This window comes from Canis aureus, chromosome 8, assembly GCF_053574225.1.
Source record: "Canis aureus isolate CA01 chromosome 8, VMU_Caureus_v.1.0, whole genome shotgun sequence".
NCBI lineage: Eukaryota > Metazoa > Chordata > Mammalia > Carnivora > Canidae > Canis > Canis aureus.
Window position 1 is genome coordinate 57,405,558 of NC_135618.1, and position 23,474 is coordinate 57,429,031.

At 46.6% G+C, this 23,474-nt stretch overlaps 1 protein-coding gene and 2 long non-coding RNA genes across 6 annotated transcripts in view; all 3 read left to right on the forward strand.

Annotated features, from left to right (window-relative positions):
- Positions 1-7,540, forward strand: part of LOC144319237 (uncharacterized) — a 22,635-nt gene extending 15,095 nt beyond the window's left edge. For both annotated transcript variants that reach the window (XR_013385125.1, XR_013385126.1), the window contains exon 3: positions 7,347-7,540. This is a non-coding gene — a long non-coding RNA (uncharacterized LOC144319237). The remainder of the gene's footprint in view (positions 1-7,346) is intronic.
- LOC144319235 (uncharacterized) overlaps positions 1-23,474 on the forward strand; it is an 824,173-nt gene that overhangs the window by 540,622 nt on the left and 260,077 nt on the right. The gene's annotated exons all lie outside the window — the stretch shown is intronic.
- Positions 1-23,474, forward strand: part of HS3ST4 (heparan sulfate-glucosamine 3-sulfotransferase 4) — a 400,053-nt gene that overhangs the window by 203,454 nt on the left and 173,125 nt on the right. The window lies entirely within an intron of this gene.

The following is a 23,474-nucleotide window of genomic DNA, read 5'->3' on the forward strand; positions in this document are numbered from 1 at the left end:
ATCACCTACTGTCTGTAGGAGCTGAGAAGCTCCGGGTGGACTTTACCAGCCTCTTCTGGAACTATGTGGGCAGGACCTATGCCCCAGTTCTGTCCAATGAGACATATGTTGAATGTCTATTGAGACTTAAGTGGAAGGACAAGTATGTCCAATGACTTCTAGAAAGGTGCTTTGCTTCTTGGTGGTAAGGACAAGCTGAGGAGAAGATCCCACTAGAATTGTCCCTTTCTCCTTTTCCTGACTTGAAGGAAAAATTGTCCCTTCCTCCTTTATGGCAGCCTTATTATGATCACACAGCAGCATGCATAGAAATACATCCTATAGAAGGAGTCAATGTACCAAAGAAAGAGGAGTAGGGGTACCAGGGTGGCACAGTCAGTTAAGCGTTTGACTCTTGGTTTCGGCTGAGGTGGTGATCTCAAGGTCATGTGACTGAGCCCCTTGTCGGGCTCCATGCTCAGCGTGGAGTCTGCCTGAGACTCTCCCTTTGCCCTTCCCCACTCCTCTAAAAATACATAAATGAAAGACAGAAAGAAAGAAAGAAAGAAAGAAAGAAAGAAAGAAAGAAAGAAAGAAAGAAAGAAAAAGAAAGAAAGAAAGAAAGAAAGAAAGAAAGAAAGAAAGAAAGAAAGAAAGATAGAAAAGAGTAGACCAATACACATACCACAGAGGTCATGGAGCTCTCAGACCAACCCCAGGACCACCTATTTTCAAACTCCTTGTTAAATAAATTATAAACATCCTCATGATCTCAGTTGCTACTCATGAGAAATTCTGTTATATGCACTTGAAAGCATTCTTAATAGAGTTTCCATACCAGTCTCCATTCTTCCCTGGATTTTGAGCAGTTCTAAGGTGGGCGTGGAGTGTTTATCTTTATAATATCCTCACTCACATAGGGCTTGATGCATGGTAGTATTTATATTATTATCAACAAAAACAGCTGATATTTATTCAAACTCTGTGTCTGTCTGGCTCCAGAGCCTAGATCCTTCACCACTATGGTATAATTCTGGTCATTGATCAAAGCGGAATGAGTGAATAAATGAATAAATAACTTATCAGCAGGGGGATTTGCAGAAATTGGTTTCTATGCCAATTTTACTTCACCACTTTATTAGAATTTATATTAAGATTTAAAAAATGAGGCTCTGTCATTTGTTCTGCATTTTGCTTTAATTTTTTTCTTTTTCCTTTCCTTTATCCTAAACCATGAAAATTTGCATTCTTGAGCTTTTAGAGGGCGTCAGAAGGAGACAATTGGGGGGATCCAGAGCCTCTTCTGTGTGTGTTAAGTATATAGATTATGGTAGGACATAGAGGTAACCAGGGAGTGACGGGCTCAGAGACGTTGAATGTTATATAATAGTCCTCTGAGATTCCATGTTCTTTCTCCTCTATCACCTGAATAACACCTACTTGAGAACCGCTAGGATTCCCTGCCTTTAAAATCTGATCTGCTTTTTAGGAAGGCAAGACAGGGACCCAGTGATGCCCATGTGGTCTGAAGGCACATCCCTGGCTTCTCTGAGCTCCTATGCATCGCATCCTCCATAGCTGACAGCTCCTTTCCCTCCTCCCCTGCAGGTTCCTGGGCAAGACCCCTGGAAGAGTATTCACCCCTGGCCCTGAAAGCATTTCTCTGTTCTGCCCCAAGAGCTTCACTTAGTAGCTGTGGCCCTGTGGAGTCTCCAGGCCACATTGGATTATCTGAGGGCAGCTCTCTGTGTCTATGGAACCTTAAGGAACCCCAGTGGGGGCTGGCAGTGCAAAGTCTCACATCCAGCTCCCGGGAGTAATAGGGAATATTCAGCAGCCACCCTTAGGGCACCTTGCCTTTCTTCCCTCTCCTTCTCTGTGCTCACACCAACGAGTTCTTCGGTACCTCTGGTCTGAAACTATCTGGCAGTGTTCTTCTGCCCTTGCTTGCTTTCCTCACGCTTTGTCTGCTCTTGCCCATTTTCTTCCTATTTATTTACTTTTAAAATAATGTCATTTTGTTGACAAGTTTGCCTATTTGTATTTATGTATGCATTTATTTACTTTTAAAGATTTTATTTATTTAGTTGATAGAGGGGACAACAGGGGGAGCAGCAGGCAGAGGGAGAGGGAGAAGCAGGTACCTGCTGAGCAAGGAGCCCGATGCGGGGCTCAATCCCAGGACCCTGGGATCATGACCTGAGCTGAAGGCAGACGCTTCACCAACTGAGCCACCCAGGCATTCCTATTTGTTTATTTTTAAATTCACCTCTCCTCCCGATGTGGGGCTTAGACTCAACAACCTTGAGATGAAGAGTCATACGTTCTTCTGATTAAGCTAGCCAGGGGCCCCCTGCTTTTTGCCATTTTAAAACTCTCCAGAAAAGCCTGTCTGGCAAAATAGTAGGGCCTTCCTGATGTAAGAGATTTGGGAAACAGGAAAAAAATGAGTTTTGCCTGCAGGGATTAGGAGAAATTTGGTAACACAAATGTACTAACATTATTTTATCTTATCCTATGGGTATGTCTACTATCTACTGAGTCTGTCACTGAGTCTATCTCTATATCTACCTCCACACCATGACTCTGTGGTTAGATGGATAACCATCTACATTTTCTGTTTTCCTTTTTCTCTCTCCTCTTCCTGTCCCAGCCAAGAAGATACTCGCTCAGTACTCATTACTTCAGGGGAGGAAGGAAAACTGATATTGCCTATCTGGCTTTTGTTCAAAAGCTGAAGCCCTCAGTGGGGCAGGGTTTTGGGTGTAGAGTAACATCATGGGGAGAATGTGGGTCCCCTCCTCACCACCCTGGAAGGAAAGTTAGTTCCTTCAATGCATCCAGTTGGAGGATGAGTGAGGAGAGCGAAGGGAGAGATCTGTGGATTGGGAAGAGAGGTGACCCAACTACCTACCTCCTGGACGCACAAAAGCAAGGCCATCAGATTTCATGAGAAAATGTCAATGTGCCCTTTTAGGCAGACAGGGCCCCAGGCAGCTTTAAAAAAAAAATTGCCAGGTGCTGAGCAGGGTGCAGAAGCAGAAGAGAGCCTTTGAGGCAGCAGGGCAGTGCTAAAACAGGCACACTAGCTGGATAGATTACTGAGTCATTAGCATCTTACTTAGACTCCCAGCACGGTGGCATTGAACCTCCAGGTCAGGGAAGATCTCAGGAAGAACTAGGAATTTATTTCCCCCATTACACTGCGTGAGAGAGACCTGGGGTCAGAACTCAAGTTGCTTTACAAAAAGATGAAGAAGTTGATGATGATGATACACAGACAGAGATGGGTATAGATGTGTGCATGTGTGTAGGTACGTATGAGCACTCCTGTATTCGCATGCTGTACTCCATACTGGATTCCTCATTTTATCAGTGATTATAAAAATAAATGCAGGGATATAAATATGAGTGTGGTTGTATGAAGGTCCCTCGGCTTGGCATGGTCCTTTCTCAGGGCATCCTCTGTAGGCCCGCATAGCTACTGATGTCCTTTAATTATTAGAAACCAAGAAGGACATTGAGCATTCTTGCCCACGTTTACCTCGCCTTTCTCCCTTATCCCTGTTGCTCTGTGCATTTCCGTTCAGCCATCCTGATCTACTACAACTCCTCAAGCATGCTGCACTCTCTCTGTCCCTTACACACAGCTTGCATGCTGTGTGTCCCTTCCTTCTAAAACTGCCCTCCTCCCCAGCCATCCATTAGGTAACACTGATCCACCTTTTTGCCTGAGTTAATTTATATATCTCCTTCAAGTGTCATTCTTTTTTGGTTTAGGGACACTCCTTTGACTACTTCCCTTCCAACTTGGTCACGTTTCCAGCACTTAAATAGTTCCTGGAACTTACTGAGGCTCTATAAATATTTGGTGGATGAAAGAAGGAGCACTGAGATGGATCAACGAATAGGTCAGTGGATAAATGGGTGAATTGTGAGAGAAAGGATGGGTGGATGGAGGAATGAATGATGTCCGGGCTTTCTGGCCTCTCGCCCCCCCCACCCAGTGAAATCTGTAGGTAAAACATATTCACTGTTTGTCGGCTTCCTTGAGTCCAGTATGTCAGTCAAGTTCAACTTCATGTCCTTCATCTCTATGTCAAGGAGCTGAAATAACAGGTGGAGGCATTTGCTTTGTAAAATCAAATCTTACTTTGAGCTGCCAGAGGTCAGAGCAGTAAACTAGAGGCATAAATCACCCCTTCTGTTCTTCTGTGTTGGTGCTTGGCTATCTTAATAGGGTACTTTCTTTAACTTGTGGGGTGGGGTTGCCTGGCTTCACGGATCCCCAAGGGCACCAGAAGTTATTCATTCATTCCTTTAAAAAAAAAAGACGACTTTATTTATTTATTCAGTAGAGACACAGACAGAGGCAGAGACCTAGGCAGAGGGAGAAGCAGACTTCCTGCGGGGAGCCCTATTTGGGACTCGATCCCAGGACCCCGGGATCATGCCCTGAGCCAAAGGCAGACAGACACTCAACCACTAGCCACCTGGGCACCTCCATTCATTCATTCATTCATTCATTCCTGTCTTCATTCATTTCCCTAGTCAGCCTTTCAAGATGGTTTAGCAATTAGGAGAAAGAATTCTAGCATTATAATAAAATTGAGTTCTGAATCCACTTTGCCTCTTATTACCTGTGCATCTTCAGGATAGTTATGTAGCTTTGCTGAGCTTCTGATGGCTTGTGTACAAAGTGGGGCTCACCATATTTAACTCTCAGGGATGTTCTGAGCATTCAGTGAGTTAAGAAATGGAAAGCGTTTTGCACAATGCCTGGTATAGAACAATGCTCGATAAATGTTAGCTCTTACAATAAACTCCTTAATTTATTAATCCCTCCTGCCATTAAACATGTATTGAACTCCTATTGACTAGCAGACCCTGAGCTGAGCAAAATATGCTTCTTACCTTTTAAGACCTCGCAGTCAGTTGAGGTTGACAGATGCGTGAGTCAAACTTGGACAGATGTCATGGTGGCATGGAGGGTGCCAAGATTGGGAAGAGAATGCTTCACCCTCTCTGTGGGTCACATGGCTGGGGACAGCTAGAGAATTGTGTGGGGAAGGTAATGCTGGGTTATAAAATGTTTTAAGCTGGGAAGTGATGTGATTGGACATTCCCCCTAAAACTGCCTTAGCAGCATAGTGAAGGATGAAGTGAAGGCAGATAGGATTGCAGGAGAACAGATTGAGGGGCAGCTGTTAAACGGGGTGGTGTGAAATGAGAAAGGTCTGTGTTAAGGAAGGGGGAGATACTGAGGTGGAGACATGAAGGAGCCTCTGTAATACCTTGCTTCTCAAAGTGGTCCTCTGAGTGGCAGCATCAGTCTCACCTGGGAGCTTCTTAGAAATGCAGGTTCTCAGGCTCCACCCTGGGCTTCTAGGGTTTACTTATCATAAAGATCCTCAGGTGGAAGCACCTGGGTGGCTCAGTTGGTTGGGCATCTGATTCTTGATTTCGGCTCAGGTCATGATTCCAGGGTCCTGGGATCAAGTCTCGTGTTGGGCTCCCTACTCAGCAGAGACTTTGGTGACCACCCGGATGCAGGGTGAGTGGGAAAATAACTAATCAGAAATCAGGGAGTCTACAAAGTCAAGCATGTATGCTGGGTTTTGCTCCTTGAGAAATATATGCCTATTTAAAGGGATTTTCTCTTTGATGTTGATTTAAAAATGAGTTGGAATTCTACAGGAAGCCCCCATGGTTCCTCTTTGAGCCCATTGGGGCGACAGCTCCAGAGGGTTCGCTTTGACATCTTTGCACATCGGGGCAGATTTCGTTTCTTTATTAGCAAAGCTGAACCTGAGTGTTTATAGCTGAGTTATAAATTCCCAGAACATGGATTTCCTACTGGAAGTGCTGACTCAACCTTAACTTTCGCACTGCAAATGGTGCCACAGTAAAATGTATATATCAAAGTTGTGGCGACTATAAAGGTCTTTTAAAATCGAGTTGACATTGCAGTATGTTTCCTTGAGATAAGGTGAGGATTTACGTTCATAAATAGAATGGTGAAGGCTGAGAAGCATAATTGCCAATTTGGGGTGTTGAGATTTGGGGATCTTTTGTCCTTGATTCTCACTGAAGACTTCCTCCTTTTGGTGAGAAGCAGTCTCACTTTTTAGTTTTTAATCTGGCTTTGTGCACAGGAGATAGAGAACTAATTCTGAGGACCCCTTCAATGAGTTCCCCCTGCAAAGTGCCTTTCAAGCCAGTTCAGTTCAACACAGCATTGGGGTTTTGACTCCTACCCTGTGCCAGGCACTTAACTGTGTACCCAGAATGTGAAACGAATGGGAGATTTCTGACTTCAGTGAACTCACAGACTAGCCTGGGAAGTAGATTTTCATCTGTTCATTCAGCAAATATATTTTGATTGCTTACGATGTGCCAGGAGCTAATGCTAGGGTGCTGGGGTCTGGGCAGTAAACACAACAAAGTCACCGTCTTCAATGAGTTCGGATTCCAATGGGGGAACAGGCAGTAAACAGATACGAAATACACAACAATACTGTAGAATAAATGATGGATAATAAATAGAAGGAGCCTATGGGATCACAAAAAAGAAACATTTCTATCTGCCTAAGAAATTCCTGAAACGAGGAGAGAGAGAAAGTAGATCCGAATGTTGACAAGTAGTTGTTTACTGTACAAGACCTGTTAAGTGCCAGTGTGACTGGTGTCTAGGAATTGTGTTTGGGGATGGCTTCTGAGGAAGGTAAAATCAAGTAGGTTCTTAATGAGCTGCCCCAAATTTTAGATTTCAAGCATTAGAGAAACACAATAAGATGCCCGTCTTAATAAAGGTGGCGCTGGCAGGTGCATGGAAGCTGGCAGATGTGGGCATAATGGAGTGATTAGCCAAGGTCGGAGTAGAAGATGGAGGGAAGCTCGGTGAGCAGAAGGCAGTGGGAATGCAGGGAAAGGTGGGGAGACGAGTCCAAAGACGTCTACATGTGGACATGTTACCTATTTTCCCAGATTAGAGGTAACGATGACCTTGACATTCAGCAGCTTTGGAGCTTATCGCTCTGTCTCTGGCCTGTTTCTGAAAGATACCATCAGGTGCAGGGAGTAAGGAGACCTGAGGTTCATCGGTGGCCTAGAGCTCGAGCTGCCCGCCACAGCAGGACTGCACATGGCACCTGCACAGAAGTCGAAGGGGCAGCCAGAGAAGGACCCGGCGATCCCCTTATCCCAACAGTCAATATGTACTCTCTTCCAAGTGCTTGATAAGGATTGAGCTCCATCGGCATGCCGGCCCCTTGAAGTGCACGCACGGCGCACATGTTCTGCATTGCAAAGTGCATATTTTTAATATTGATCTCTCAAAATCCAACAGGCCTCATTGATTTTCACAGGACCTGGAAGAAAGACGGTGATAAACCAAAGACGCTTACAGCTTCATCAGCTCGAAGGACATGACTTATTTTCCTCTTCCTTGAACTTTGCTTGGCTTCCCGAGAAGATAACTTATTTTTATTTCTCTCTTTATTTCTTTATTTTGTATCAGCCTGTATTAAAGTCCTATAAATAACCCTGGAGACACACGAAACAGATTCATTTAATTTTCCTTTAGTTATCCTAAGTCGGAACAGATGTGTGTTTGTGATAGAAAAGAGGAGGGGGAGGATGAATCATAGGTGTGGGAAGAGGGAGGGGAAACCTGCTGGCATCTGTGCTGGAAGATCTGGCTGATTTGGGGAGGTCGGCACACAGTGCAGGCTCAGCCTGGCTGGGTGTGCTTAGACCTCGTGACATCTGCCACCGTGGAGTCCCCAGGAAGCCAAGATACCAAATAACGGGGCAGGGAGGAGGTCAGATGCATAGAACGTGTTGTGTCGTCCAGTGTCACCTGGCTCGGTGCTCCCCCATAGCTCAGGCCATCAGCTGACTGCCTTCCTTTCTTATATGCCTGAGAGATAGGAAGGTGAAGGTGGGTGAGACCCGAGGTCAGAAATATAGTTTTAGGATTCATCGAGTGCAGAGATCAGTTGCTTGGCCATGAAACCATGATCAAGCATCTTTCTGTGCTGAGCCTGGGGTTATGTAGGCATATTCCACACTCTCATGGACAAGACACCTCACCTGAAGGGGAGCGTGAGCGTCCTTTGCGCTACCCATTAGGGGTTCCAAAGTGTCACATCTCAGGCAGGAGGCTGGCTGGGGCATCGGGAAATGAGCCAGGGTGAGGATAAACCCTCGAGGTCAAGGGTGGAGGGGCAGCAGTGGCTCATCTCTGTGAGTGTCCGGGGGGCATATCTTGCCCGGGCATGATTTAATACAATATTCAGTGCCAAGAGTGTATTGCATTGAAAGCATTAGAAGTCACACAGCAGAAGGGGAGAGGAGGTGGGGAAAGGTATAAAGGACACTTCGTTAGGAGTCGAGGCCCCCAAGAACCAAGGAAGGCATCAAAGTCCAACCACAGAGCCTTGGGACAGAATGAGGTGCCTTTTTTCTAAAGGATTAAAGAGAGGAAACCAGCACAGAAGTCCCCTTGGCCAGAAGGTGAGGTCATGAAGATGTTGCATGGCCCTGACAGAGCCAGTGGCATCACCGTCAGGATTTTATCAGAGTGGGGATTAGAGCAGAGCATCCCAAGCCCTGTCACCCAAGGGTGTCATTAGCATGCAGTAGGTCTGGGCCAGGCTCGAGATTCTCCATTGCGAACAGGCTCCCAGGTGGCTTGTGGGCCACACTTTGAGAAGCAAGGGAGGAGAGAAGCCTTAGGAGGGAGGTGTTAGTGACATGTCCTGCCATCTACGTGCAGGTGGACACCTATCACCTGGGCAGTAACCACCGGTGAATGCTTCACTGACACTCCATACGTTTCCATCTGCCGTACTTCATCTAACTCGGAATGGCATGGCCAAGGAGGTTGGATCATGAGCCTTTTTTGCACAAATGGGCACAAAGAGACAAAGTGACTTGTCTCACCTAACAGGGTTTTGCAGCTCATGAGGTCAGTGCAGGTTTGGATCTCAGGAGGCACGTGGAGGCATCACTCAGACACAGCTGATGCAACACAGGCTTGAACCCCAACTCTGGGACGCTGGGACGCTGGGCCGTCACTTCTGAGACTTGATAGTCCCACCTGTAAAATGGGTTCTTACTGGATTAGAGGACGCAAACCACATAAAGGATTTTGCACAGGACTTGAGCTATAGAAACATTAGCTATTAGGCAGAGGTTGGCAATCTTTTTCTGTAAAAAGACCTGATAGGAAATGTTTGGGGCTTTGAGGGTTGCGCTATCTCCGTTGGAACCGCTCAGCTCTGCTGTTTTATCACAAAAGCAGCACAGACAATAAGTAAACAAATGGGTATGGTGCTTTTCCAGTAAAATTCAATTTACAAATAAAGCAGGTGGCTGGCCAGCATTGCCCCCAGGCCTTAGTTTGCTGATCCCTGATAAAGATCATTATTATAATGATATTCTCGGTAAGAAAGCATAGCAAGAAGACCAATGAGACAGCCCAGGGAGGATTGTAGATAACGCTCCATGCTCTGGATGGAGCTTTGTTTAACTCACATACAAATAGCAAATGATGTGCAGGTCCTGCCTGGTCTGAATGGCTTGTCTCACCAAAATGGAGAGTAAAACAAAATAATTATGGGTAACTGAATGCCTGGAAACATCGGACTCTCTGATAGTGGAGCTATTAGGGCCAATGAATGGTGACATCACTGCAGTGGAGAAATATGAAGACATTCCCTCCGAGGCCCCAGAAATTGCAGAATGAATGTCTCCGAGACGGAGTTGACTGCATAAGTGCTATTGGTTAGGGAAGTCTGCTCTATCCTGGATGATCCTCAGGCCCGGTAGCACCTTAAAAATCATAAATGCGAGGCATCTGGGCGGTTTAGTTGGTTAAGCATCTGCCTTCGGCTCAGATGATGATCCCGGGGTCCTGGGATCAAGCCTCATGTCAGGTTCCCTGCTTCTCCCTCTCCTTCTGTCCCTCCTCCCCACTTGTGCTCTCTCATTCTCTGTCTCGCTCAAATCTTTAAAAAAAAAAAAGTAAGAATGGAGATGCTCTAGAGAGTCCACCCACCCCCATCTATTTAGGGAGCATGCAGAAATGGGGGTCACCACAGTGGCCTGGAGAAGGTGGTGGGATGGGCTGAGCCACCCTGGCTGTGGCTCTGTGGGCAGGTGGGGCATCTTGAGGTGGACTCAGATGTAGAGGCCAACCCCAGCCTGTGGGGCTACCCTGGGAGCTCGCCCCTTCCTTTGTCCCTACCCCCTTCTCCCCAGCCACTGCCAGTCCACAGGTTTGGGTTTGGGTTTGGGTTTGTATGTTTCATTCACCTCTGTGGCCCCAGGACTTGGCATGTAGAAGAACTCAATGCATGTATTGAAGGAGCAAGTAAGCCAGTGGGTGGGTGGGTGAGCAAATGGTGTGAACTATCTTAAATGTTTTAAATTAATTAATTAATTAATTATTCATGAGAGAGAGGCAGAGACATAGGCAGAGGGAGAAGCAGGCTCCATGCAGGGAGCCCAATGAGGGACTTGATCCCAGGGCCCCAGGATCACTCCCTGAGCTGAAGGCAGACGCTCAACCACTGAGCCACCCAGGTGCCCCAACTTGCTCATGTCTGCCTCCCATCCCAGGATAGCAGCCCCTTCAAAAGGAGGGACCAGGAGTGTTCTCTTCATTGTCACATCCCCATGGCCAAGCAGAGGGCTTGACATGCTGTAAGCATTCCTGGGATTTTATGGGTTGGGTCTTGAGTCGGTCTTCATTCTAAGCACCAATGGGTGGGGTTGCTGAGATGTCATCGCGTCCCCGTGGCTGGTACTGGACCTATACTGGCCTCAGCTGTCAGGAGACGGACACAGCCTTTCCATCTGGTGGGGACGGCGGGGGAGGGGCCTGGATTGACGGACCGTTCATTTGTGTAGCTGTAATATATCGGTGTCTGCTGTGCGTCTGTTCTCTTCTGATGCAGTGATACGCACATAAATAAAATGCCATCCTTCTGCAGATCAGGGTCACAAAGTGGAGAGAGAGAGACAGACACACAAACAGCTGCTGCACGGGAAAGACTCTGTGAGTCCGGGTCTCTGGGAGTGGGGAGCACGCCGCAGGCAGCTCCCCTTGTTGACGGGAGCCCTTTTGCACTTCCGTGGGCAGACAGAGCACCTGGGGTCTTGAAAGGCAGCTGGCTGTTCTCTAAGACGGTGGAGAGGGCCAGACATTCTGCTTTTCTGATAAACTCCCGGGTGATGCTGTTGCTGTTGCTGCACGAACTCTAATCTGAGCAGTCAGGGCTTCCAGAAAGGTGAAGAAGGGGACTGACAAAGCCTCAGGGGGTGCAGAGAGTTTTGCAAGGTAGTAAAGAGGGGAGAGGCTTGCCGGGCTGAGAGAGGAGGCTGTGTGGCTTCGAGGCTGGTTTGGGTGATGCAGGGTATCCCACGCGATTGGGTCTGAGAGGCGACAGGGAAGGTCGCCCGTCCGCGTCCTGGATGTTCCTCTGGCCTGAAGGCTTCAGACGGCCCTGAAAGAGACAGAGAGCCACAGAGGCCCACTTAGGAAATAATCTCAAAGAGTATGTTCTAGAAAAATCATACTCAGTAATTTGCTTTCTCAAAGATAAAATTTAAAAATAAAATCAAAACCTGAGGTGCGTCCTTGAAAGCAGGGTTTCTCAACCTTGGCACTATTGACATTGCTGCAGAAGAATTCTTTCTTGTGTGCTTGTGTGTCTGTTTAGGGGGGTGGGCCATCCCGTGCATCGTAGGATAATCAGTAGCATCTCCCCGCTGGGCCCCGGGAGCCTCCCAGGCTGTGACAACCAAGAATGTCTGCAGATGTTGCCAGCTGCCTGCAGGGGTGAAAAATAGCCCACGGTGGAGCACCACCACTCTCTCAAGTCTGAAATGCTTCATTCTTTTTTTTTTTTTTTTTTTTTTGTATTCTCTTCATGGAAGCCCAGCCCCTTCAAATATTCAGTAACCCCCAAGAATCCTGGAATAGGCTCTGTTGAAGAACATCACCTCTGAGCCAGATCGATCTGGTTGCTGCTTCTGTGAAGCAGCAGCAAGGAGAGGAGCGAGGAGCCTGGCCTAGGGTAAGAAACACAAACGCACCTGCTTATGAATTCTGTTTTAAAAATAATAAAGTGACCTGTCTCTTCTTGCTGCTTCCTGGCCTTTCCCCTGCTGTTGAGGCACACACAAGGTGGTGTTGAGGCAGACACAGTCATGTCATGCAAATAACAAATCCTTAACATCTGGGGATGGGCGTGGAGCTCTGAGAATACATTGAAGGTAAAATAATGCCCAAAGTAGACTCTCACAGATGATACTGAACTTCTAGTAATTTCCTGTCCATCATAATATCAGATCAGGCTGGCTGGTTTGTCTCCCGACCTTTCTGCCTTTACATTTTCCTGGCGATCATGTGCGCACACACTCACACAGTGCCAGGTTAGGGAATGTTATTGCAAAAGGAGCAAGGAAGGAACAGAAAACACTTCTACTTTTGTCAGTATTTGCTTTCTTGGAGCATAGGGAGGGAGGCAGTGTGGACTAGTGGTTGGTAACCTGCGCTTCAGCCTCAGATGGGCCAGGTTCGAGGCAGAGTACTGGCCCCGTTACTAAGATTGGGGAAGTTCTGCGTCCACGATGCAGGATCTGGGAGAAAAAAGACTTTGTACTAAATGAAAATGTGGCATATTAAGGGCTTCACTGGGTGCCTGGCATGTTAGGGAGGGAGGGAGAGAGAGAGAGAGAGAGAGAAAGAGAGAGAGGAAATGGTCAATGTCTGGTTTTGGTTTTGGTTTTTGCTTTTGTTTTTACAACATCATAGACACAGACTTGGTTGAGACAAGGGGTGTGGGATGAGGAGAAAAGCAAAGCTGTCATTCCTTATACATCGTTCATGGGCCGGACGACTGGAGAACACATGACAGCCTGACCAGAGGTCCAGAGCAGCTTAGCAGAGCCGGCCATCACACAGAGCCCAGCGTCACACGTCGTCAGCAGCAGAGAAGGAACTCAAGTTTAGATCTGACTCCAAAGCTCTCATTCCTTCAAGGTTACTGTGCTGTGTGCTGAGACGAGGCCATGCCGGCTCACGTAAAAAGCAACCGGGTATTTGCTGCTCTGGGCTGCAATGTAGACTCTGGCACTTACAAGTATGTAGTTTTTATTTTTAATAAAGATTTTATTTATTTATTTGACAGAGAGAGCGAGAGAGAGCACTAGTACAGGGGAGTGGCAGGGAGAGGGAGAGGGAGAGGGAGAGGGAGAAGCAGGCTCCCTGCTCAGCGATGGGACTCAGTCCCAAGACCCCGGGACCATGACCTGAGCCGAAGGCAGAGGCTTAACTGACTGAGCCACCCAGGCATCCCTAGAAGTGTCTAGCTTACTACTTTATTTGTTGTGCTGTGTTGTTGTTTCCAGTCTTAAACGCTGGTGGCCTTGCCTTCGACTGCTTGCCAGTTTCATGACACTGTGCAAATTAATTCACTTGAACCTCAGTTTCCACATCTCTAGAAAGGGATGACAGTCCCTTCTAAGTGGGGGTTAAGTTACTTTTAGGATGCCTAGTTCTAGCACATAGTAGAGGCTCAAATATACATTCACTGTATTACCACTCTTCACAAACACACAAACACCTAAATCGGACAGGGGAGCCACAGGTAGACCATGTACACCAAATCCAGGTGGGTTACAATCCCACGTGTGTTGCAGAGTCATGGAGATGATGTTCAGAACCTTTCAGATGAACGTGAGTAGCCTCTCAGTGGCCCCCCCCACCCAGACCAGCTTTGGGCCTCCCCTCCTCGCCATTCTACAGCTTACCTTCAACCTTTGCCCTCCAAATAAAGTAGATACTTGACTTTTTTGGGTGAAGGCAGACTTCCTATAAATCTGCGCCTGTTTTCTTGCTCACCGAACCTTCAAGCAATGAGCATCAGCCTTATTGACAAACTGCACACACCTTTCAAAAAATAGAACAAACAGGTATGAAACAGAAACTTGTTCAGGACAAAAAACAAAAACAAAAAAGAAAAAACAACCCACAAAAAAAAAAAAAAAAAAAAAAACTAAAAAACTTGGCTCTAGGCTGTGAATTTATTGATTTAGCCCCAAGATGCTTACTTGAAGATTTCCACACCTTATGATCAGGTCAGAGGAATCTTTTTGAGACAGATGGGTAGGAGCATTAATTGTGGACTGGGGAACTGACATGAGCTCTTGTTTTTACCTCTCTGCGGATGTAGTAATAGCAATTCAATCCAACATGCGTTTGGTGGACAGTAACTTTATACCAGGTGCTGATGATACAAATGTGGATAGAGTAGTCTTTCTCTCTTGGAGAATAAAAATGTAATAAAATCGTAGGCTACTTTACAGTTTTATTTGTTCAGTCAAGTTGTATGTACGCAAAGCAGGAAAAATAACCATTGTCATACTACAGATGAGGACACTGAACTTCAGCGTCTATTATAAAGTAGACAACACTCATTCCTTCAATCATCTAACCAACATTTGTTGGATATTTATTGCATGCGAGGTACCTCGTATCCAGGGATGAAAGCCATAGATAATGGACCTCCGGAGTTTATAGCCTGAGTGAGGACAGGTGGCACTAAACTAGTAAGAACACAAGGGAGCAGAGCTGGAAATTGTAGGGAGTGTTCTGAAAGAGCGCATGACAGGAGAATTTCCACGGGGGCTGGGGATGAGGCCAATGGAAGTGACATTTGAGTGAAATCTGCAGGATGAGTAGGGGCAGCTTGGTTGTACGGGGGCTGTCTTCCTGGCAGAGGGGAGGTGCTGAGGCAGAAAAGAATCTGGCTCATTTAAGGAATGAAATTCAGGCCAGTGTGGTTGGCTCTGAGAAAGGTACAAGAGGAGGCTGGTGTGGGGGTTCCATCCCAAACGCCTATAGGAGTCAAGTGGGTGACGTATTTGTGTAACATGAGCCAGCCTGGGATTTGAAAACTGGCACATGCCTGGGCTTCCCGGAGCGGACCTTCACTTATGGGAATGCGGAGGGGGGGGAGCACTGTGTTAACTGATTTTTCCATTTTTTTCCCCAAGAACTCAACTCCTATGATTGCTAAAGGTTGGAAATGCATTTTAAAGTTATCATTACAGAAATTAGCTAGGGAAGATGGGATATGTTTGGGGGCCGGGGGAAGACATCAAGAATTCTGTTTGGATGTGTGAGTTTGAGATGCCCAGTCAACACACAAGGAAAGTGGTTGAGGGACACCTGGATGGCTCAGCGGTTGAGCGTCTGCCTTTGGCTCAGGGCATGATCCTGGAGTCCCGGGATTGAGTCCCACATCAGGGTCCCTGCATGGAGCCTGCTTCTCCCTCTGCCTGTGTCTCTGCCTCTCCCTATGTGTGTGTCTCTCATGAATAAATAAATAAAATCTTTAAAAAGAAGAAAGTGGTTGACAGAGAGAGAGAAGTTATATGTGTTAGTCTGAGGTCAGGGCATAGGTTAATTTGGGGGAGTTGCTGGCCATGGCTGATTTTGCAAGCAATGGGACTCATGCCATCATGTAGGGAGACAATATGGAATGAGAAAAGAAGAGGCCCAGATCTGAGTCTTGGCAAACTCCCTCATGGTAGGAGGAAGGGGAGGACTCAGGTGAGGAGACTGAGAAAGAGTGGCCAGATGATATGGGGGAGAATTGGGAAAGCTGGTGCCACCAAAGCCAAGAGAAGAAATCGTGTTCAGAAAGATAGCATAGTCGATCATGCCTGAACGCTGCTGGAAAGTGTAGTAAGATGGGGCCTTAAGGAGTCCAGTGGGTTTGGCAATGATTTTAGAAGACCGATAGGGAAAGAATCCGTGTTTGAGGAGGGTGAAGAATGAAAGGGAGGAGTTAGAATCAGTGCACAAACAAGTCTTCCAAAGAGCTTGCATATGCAGTCGGCCCTTGGACCAACATGGGTTTAAGCTGCGTGAGTCCACTTCTACGTGTTCTTTTTTTTTTTGTAAACCCGGGATGGTAGTGTAAACATATCTTCCCTTTGTTACAATTTTCTTAATAACCTTTTTCTTTTCTCTAGCTTGCTTTGTTGTAATAATACATAGAATACATATAACACACAAAACACGTGTTCATCAACTGTTCATGTGATCCGTAAGGCTTCCGGTCACCTGTAGGCTGTTAGTGAGATTTGGGGGGAGTCAGAAGTTCTATGCAGATGTTCAGCTGTGGGGGGAAGTCGTTGCCTGTGATCCCTGCTTTGTTCAGCTGTACAAGGGACCAGAGAGAAAGGCCCATCTCCTCCTCACTAAGGTATCCTGGAAGCCTTGGGCTTGGTGTCTGTAAAGCGGAAAATGTAGACCCGTCTTCAGCTTTGGGTATCCTTGGGGACCTGTGCCTCTTTGCGCTCCATCGTCTTTGATTTCTGACAATAGCGCGTGATTTCTGATTTCAGTGTTGATAACAATTCTCCTCTCCACTCCGACATCATCACCTAAGCCTCCATCATACCTTGTCTGCCATTTAAATAAATGCATGTGACCCATGGGTCACATGCAGATAGTTATTATTGCGCCCATTTTTCACCTGAACTGAACTCTGGCTTCCTGCTTGGCTCTGTGAGAGCCACACTCCTTCTTATGACCTGTTGAGCCCTGCGTGGTTGGTCAGCAGTCTCACTTGGACGTCAACCCCTGTTTGGCTCCACTTGCTTTGTTTATTCATTCTTCGTCGGATACGCTCATCTCTTTGCTGCTCCCTAGACGCCCCTGACACTCTGACCCCAAGATCTTCTTCGATGCCTGCAGTTCTCCACACCTGGAGTGTTTGTAGGTTTGCTCCTCCACCTTTTTCAGATCTTCATTTATACCATCATGCCTTTCTTGGCTATCAGATTTAAAATTATGCCCCCTCAACCCTCTTGACACTCTATCCCAGGCACATAACACTATCCAACAGTACCGTACCTAGTGCCTCTTCATTGTAATCATTGTTTTCCCTTCACTTTAGTGTAATATTCCTCCCTGAGAGTAGCAGTTTCTGTGTCTTATTTACTACTGCATCCTTTATACCCAGAATAGTGCCTGGTGCCTAGTAGGTGCCCAGACAATAGTAGAATGCATGCATGCACGAATGAATAAATCCATCCATCCATCCATCCATCCATTCATCACAATACATCCTTGCATTCTCAGAGTTGCCCAAAGTTCAAGAGATTCACAAGTCACACACACTCTGTCCTGACTGGGTGCCTGTCATTCCGACTTGCAGTTTTGTGTCCGTTATCCTTGAGAAGGGGGCAGTCCCGTCGCTGTTTCAACTGAGATTTGGAGAATCGAAATAATTTTTCCTTGCCATCCAAGACCGAAGTCCCTAGATGAGGTTTTGTGTCCAGGGTTCCCGGCCTACGTTGGGTTGATGTTGGGCCGTTTCTGGTTGTGGGGAGCCGTCCTGTCATTCCTAGAAGGGAAGGGTGGTGAGAACACGTGAACAGACAAGGCAGGCAGGCAGTGGTGTTACATTCTCTGTGAGAGATTGAAGGATTTTCTGGAAACCAGAACCTCATGTAATCTGATGTACTTGTCACTTCATCAGCAGGAGAGACTTTTGGTGCCTCTTCCAACCCTCTAGAAATATAGAAACTTAGTGAATCTCAGCTTTTGCTGCCCCCCTCCTTGGGATACTACTGATTCATTTGTCGCTTCTCTCTTAGTTTTGACTCACCTGTGGCTATTTCAGGCTCATGCCTTTGGATGCCTCGTGGCTTCTTCCCACTGCCTTTTCTCTTTGTGTCTCTGGGCTTTCTCTTATCTGCTAACTGGCTGTTTCTGAGTGGTGAAACTCCTCATGAGAGGGCGGTTTATCCAACACATATTTATTGAGCAAGTACTATGGCCTGGCACTGGTCTGGGCATATGCTGGATACCTGAGCATCACTCGCATTGTAGAGCTAACAGCTGTCCAGCAAGATGCTTGCAGCAGTCCCAGGCATCAGCAACATTAGCATCCCCACGTGGGATGGGCTACAGATCAGTCCACCGAATTCCAATCTCTGAGCACAGGTCCCAGAAAACTGCATTTTAACAAGCTCTCCGGGTGATTCTTTCACACGTTAAACTATAAGAACTGCTGCCATATAGAGTAACTGCCCTTAGGCTGCGTGTCTCCTCCTGGTCCCTTAGCGATCACAGAAGCCAGGGCCCTGGTCAGTTTTCCTCTAAAGGGGACCTTTTGGAGTGACAGCATCATACAGCCTTTCCCGATAAAAACCCGGTTGCCTGATGACCAGAGAAGGCACCCCTAAGTATTCTTAGGGTTTTCGGATTATAGTACATAAAGTTCACCAGCCTTGTTTATATTGCCGCTGTCAGTTTTCACCAGTTTGTGCACAAATCCAGGCATGGAAAGAATTTGCAGACGGGGCTTTTTAGAATGACTCTTCAGATTCCAGCTTTCTCTTTTCTGGAACTTATTCTGAGGAGGTGGCCAGGTTTCTTGAGAGCTTTCAGATTTGGGAGGAGATCCCCAAGGTGGAAGATGCTCACGGTACTCAAGGTCATATCCTACCCTTCATATCAAACGAAATTATTGAATGCCTACCACTAGCCAGACTTGCCTGATTCTTTTTTTTTTTTTTTTTTTTTCTGTATCCCCACTGGAGAGCTCAGGGCATGGCTCTCCAAGTCTTCCAGGGACGCTGCAGGGGAACACTGTTGCCTGAACTCAAGGCATCTATCAAAAAGGGAAGATCTATTGATAGCAGAGTAATGAGCAGATCTCTGTAACTAAATGAATGTTTCCTTTATTTATGTAGGACTGAGGCTTTTTCTATGCTTTTTTTGTTCCTTTGCTTTTTTACCTGCAACTTCTGGCTCTGTGTTCATTCTCAAAAACTGTAAAATATATGGGATAGTCAAAGAGAGTCTAGAATTCAGGAATAAAAGTGATGCAGAGGCTCCGGTTCCCTCTCACTGCCTCCCCGGAAGGATCTGATCTACAACTCTAGCTTTTAGTCCCGCTGGTGAATTGATTGATTGATTTGTTTGTTCAATAAGTAAATATTTATTGAGCTGGTGCTTGAGGCATTGGGAGGGCATTCTGGGTGGGCCACCACATCCATTATGCTTAAGTAGATCCCATTGGCTTTCCCCGGGAATGTGACCCTGGACAGCCCTGTTGGAGCATCTCATGCATAGCCATGGTGTCAACTTTGGAACAATGATGCCTGAAAATATTTTCTTTTTAGGTTTCTCTTGCAAGACATCAATATCTAAATGCTTACTTGACATCTTCACTTGGATATCTCAAATTCAGCTCACATCAAGCACACACACTTCGTTTACTGCCAACACTCCTTGTTTTAGGTAAATGGCTCTTGACCAGTCCATTCTGCACCCCACATCCAGGGGCACCTTTCAGAATCTAAAAAGGACATTGCGCCCCTGCTAAAAATCCTCCTAGTGATTTCCATTACCCCCAGGGTAATAATAACAGTCATTTACTAATAGTAACTACCATGTATTTTGTACTAGGCATTATTCCCAAGCTTTACATATTTCACCCCATTTCCGGTGTCACCCTACTTGAGCAAAACCAGAATTGTTGCCATGGCCATAAAGTCCTGTGATTATGACCCCCACTTGCTTCTCCTGCTTTGTCTTTGTATTTGTGATTTCCAGCTACAGTCTTTCTCTCATAAAATGCAGTCCTCCTTCTCAGGTTGGACTTAAAGTAGACTAGCTTCTGGAAACTTTGGTGAGAATTCTAACTAAGTGCCCAGACTGCTTTGCATCTCATCTCTGCCATCTTGGTTAATGAACATTAAGGCCCCTGGTCTGGCAGGAGAGAAGGGTTCTGGTGTCAATTTTGCATTGTGATTTGGGGAAGCCTCTCTCTGACTCAGTGAGGACACTATGATTCCAAGTGAAAGGAATCCACTTTCGACTTGTTTGAGCAAAATACAGGAATTTGCTGGAAGCATACTGAGTATCTGATACTTCCCAGGGATATAATAAGGTGAGCCTAGCGTCACAGGGAACCAGAGCCAGAAACCAGACAGTAATCAGGAGGGGGAGGGGCGCCTGGGTGGCTCAGTGGGTTTAGCATCTGCCTTTGGCTCAGGTTGTGATCCTGGGGTCATGGGATCCAGCCCCACTTCGGGCTCCCTGCTCAGTGGGGAGTCTGCTTCTCCTTTTCCCTCAGCATCCCCTCCCACCATTCATGTGCTTTCTCTCTGCTCTTTCTACTCTTTCTCTTTCTTTCAAATAAATAAAATCTTTAAGAGAAAAAAAAAAAAAGGATGGAATGGGAAGGTCTGTCCATCACTTTCTCTAAACCAGACGTCAATGCTTCAGAATACGCACAGCTCCCAGTTCTACATAAATGCAGGTCCACTGACTAGCCTGGAATAATGAACATTCCTCAGCTCAGTTCTGAACCCTTTGGGGAAATCATCTGAATGGCCCAGCTAGGACCAGGAGTCTAACTGGAGGTCAGGAGAGTGGGGTCAGGGAACATAGTCCTGTCTGCCAAGGTGGCAGGGGGGACAGCTAGCAGGGAAACTGTGGTCTGGCCAGAAACCCTGAAAGGTGCTGCTCTGGGCCTTAGCTTTCTCATCTTTAACAGCTTTCCAGGCATCTTGATTTCTCCCAGCTTGCTCCATGCATGGAGAGCCGAAGCTCGCTGTCACAGATTACACCGTGCTGCTCTTGAAATATAAACGGAATGCAGCCCAAACTCTAAGGATCTGGGGATTAAGCACAGAAACCTCTTGTGCCATTTCCGCAAAGAAGCTACAAATCCCCTAAGTACCAGTGAAGGGGAGGCTTCCACAGGGAGCACCTCTGAGAAATCAAACACTTCACTCTGCTCTCAGGCCCTAGGAGGGGATTTCTGTTTCCTAACAGTGAACTTGGATTTATTTTGCAAAGCCAAAGCCCACCATTAGCACGGGAGATACAGCAGGGGCCAGGCATCGCTCGGTGGCATAACACCACAGTGTCCCTGACCAGGGAAGCCTCGTGTCCCAGAGTCCACGTGTCCACATTGGGCTGAACATCACCCCCAGCCTTTTTACCCATGTCTCCTTCCACCTGCCATGGAGCTGGTTCCTGATCATGTGGGTTTTGTCCTCCCTGATTTTGCTCCTGTGCGGGTACCCTCCACCTCCGGGGAGACCAAGTCCTCCCTCCTTGTCTAGTGGATTCTATCATCCAGGAGGCTTAGCTTAAATGACACGTCTTCTGTGAATACTTTTCAATTCTTGACACTTTATTGAGATGTGATTTGCAGTTTGGAAAATTCACTCATTTTAAGTGTACAACTCAGTGGGCTTTTGTTGTTGTTATTGCCAATTTATCTAGTTGTGCAACCATCAATGCAGTCCAATTGAAAACATTTCCTTCTCTCCAGAAAGATCTTTCTTGCTCTTTTGTAATTTTGTAATCCCTGCTCCTGCTCTCAACCCAGGCCACCACTAATCTACTCTCCTTCTCTATGCGTTTGCCTCTCTGTAAATTCTAGACTCCTCCTGGCAGAGTCATTCCATCTTCTGGGCTCCTGACATCCTTTGTATGTGCCGGCAGAAGGACCTGGTAATTGTTGTTTATGTGTACGTTTCTCCAACTGGAGTTTATATATCAAGCTCGCTTTCTTACCCTGGGGGCTTATCAGCAGAACCCCTGCAGATGGTAGGTAGACTAGGATGGTCTGTGTATGCCTGGGCGCGGGCACGAATTGAGTCTGTTGCTTGATCTGGGTCAAACTTTCAAACCATTTCTCTTTTAGAGTAGCATAGCTAGCATTTCCTGAGCATTTACTACGTGCCAGAGGCCCTGCCAAGCGTTCTTGTTCATATTGAACCTCACGATCCTTATGTAAACTTGACTTTGATTGAATAAATACTATTATATTTTTCTTTTTTTTTTAATTTTTATTTATTTATGATAGTCACACAGAGAGAGAGAGAGGCAGAGACACAGGCAGAGGGAGAAGCAGGCTCCATGCACCAGGAGCCTGACGTGGGATTCGATCCCGGGTCTCCAGGATCGCGCCCTGGGCCAAAGGCAGGCGCCAAACCACTGCGCCACCCAGGGATCCCCTATTATATTTTTCTAAAGAGTTTATTTAGTTATTTATTTGAGAGAGAGAGACATGTGGGTTCGAGTGAGTTGAGGGGCAGAGGGAGAGGGAGAAGCAGACTCCCCAGTGAGCAGGGAGCCCGACACGGGACTCGATCCCAGGACTCTGACATCGTGACTTGAGCTGAAGTCAGATGCTTAATGAACGGAGCCCCCCGGACGCCCTGAAGCACTCTTATTTCTATTGGCATTTGCAGATTTGGAGACTGAGGCTAAGGGATGGCAGGGAGAGGACTAAGAACTTTCAGAAAGTAAGTGACAGAGCCAGGCCTCAAACCTGGTTCTGCATAGTCGAGACACCCATCCTCTGAAGCACAGTGCTGCACTGCAAACAGTGTGTCTACAGACTGACTCGTACCTCAGGCGTTTCCTTGGATCGCGATAGGTTTGTGCCTTTTAGGCTTTAATTTGTGATTTGGTCAGTGAATGCCCCCCACGCACATTCACACATTCACTTTGGGGCCCCTCTGAAAGGAGTGGGACCATTTGGAGCATGTTAAGGTCTTTGACTAATTAAGTGTGAAATCATTTGATTTTCCTGATCAGCTAAGCCAACTACAGGCTTTCCTTACTCATTGATTCCTTGCAGGCAATGGCCCAGTGGAATATGAGGTAATAATAACAAACTTAGCATTTGTAGAGCATTTTAGGGGGCGGGAAATGGACTGATTGCTTACTAGAAAACCTGAACTGGATTCTTCTGGATTCATGTTCCGCATTTTTTAAATGTTGGAAGCAGAGGAGGAGTGAAGGGTGGGATGGGTTTGTGACATTTTGACTTCCTGTGGCCCACACACGCTGACAAAAGTGAGGCTTAGCTCACGTGGGAAGGATCCTTCTAGGTGCTGGAAATAAAAGTGATAAACCCAGACTCCCTGGCTGCATCCTCTTCAGTGACTGGAGTAGACTTCCCCTGGGAAATTCTCACAGTGGCTTAGGTCGCGGTCAACAAACTTGAATGCCTACATGTTGGCAGGTGATGCGTAGGATGGAATTGAGTCCACTGTGAGGCAATAGGGAGTGGTGGGGATTGTGGTAACAAGGAGATAACAGCTCCTGTTTTCAGGGAACAGCTGCTACAACCCCAGCTCATTGTTTTCTTCATTTTTCTGATTTTTAAAAAGAAGCTAGAAATCTGGCTGTTGATTGAAAATCACGTGATTCCACTATCTATTCATCCATCAACTCAGTCAGTGTGTATTGGGTGCTTACTGTGTGCCCGTCTTGCTGTAGAGGCTGAGGATATAACTAAATAGAATAGAGACAGCCCTTGTCCTGCTTAGTTAGTTGGAAACATGTGGAACAAACAGATCATGCTCGCTCGTCCACTTTGGTCCACAGACCACCACCAGTTTGCAACCTCTGACCTAGGCTCTCGAGCCTT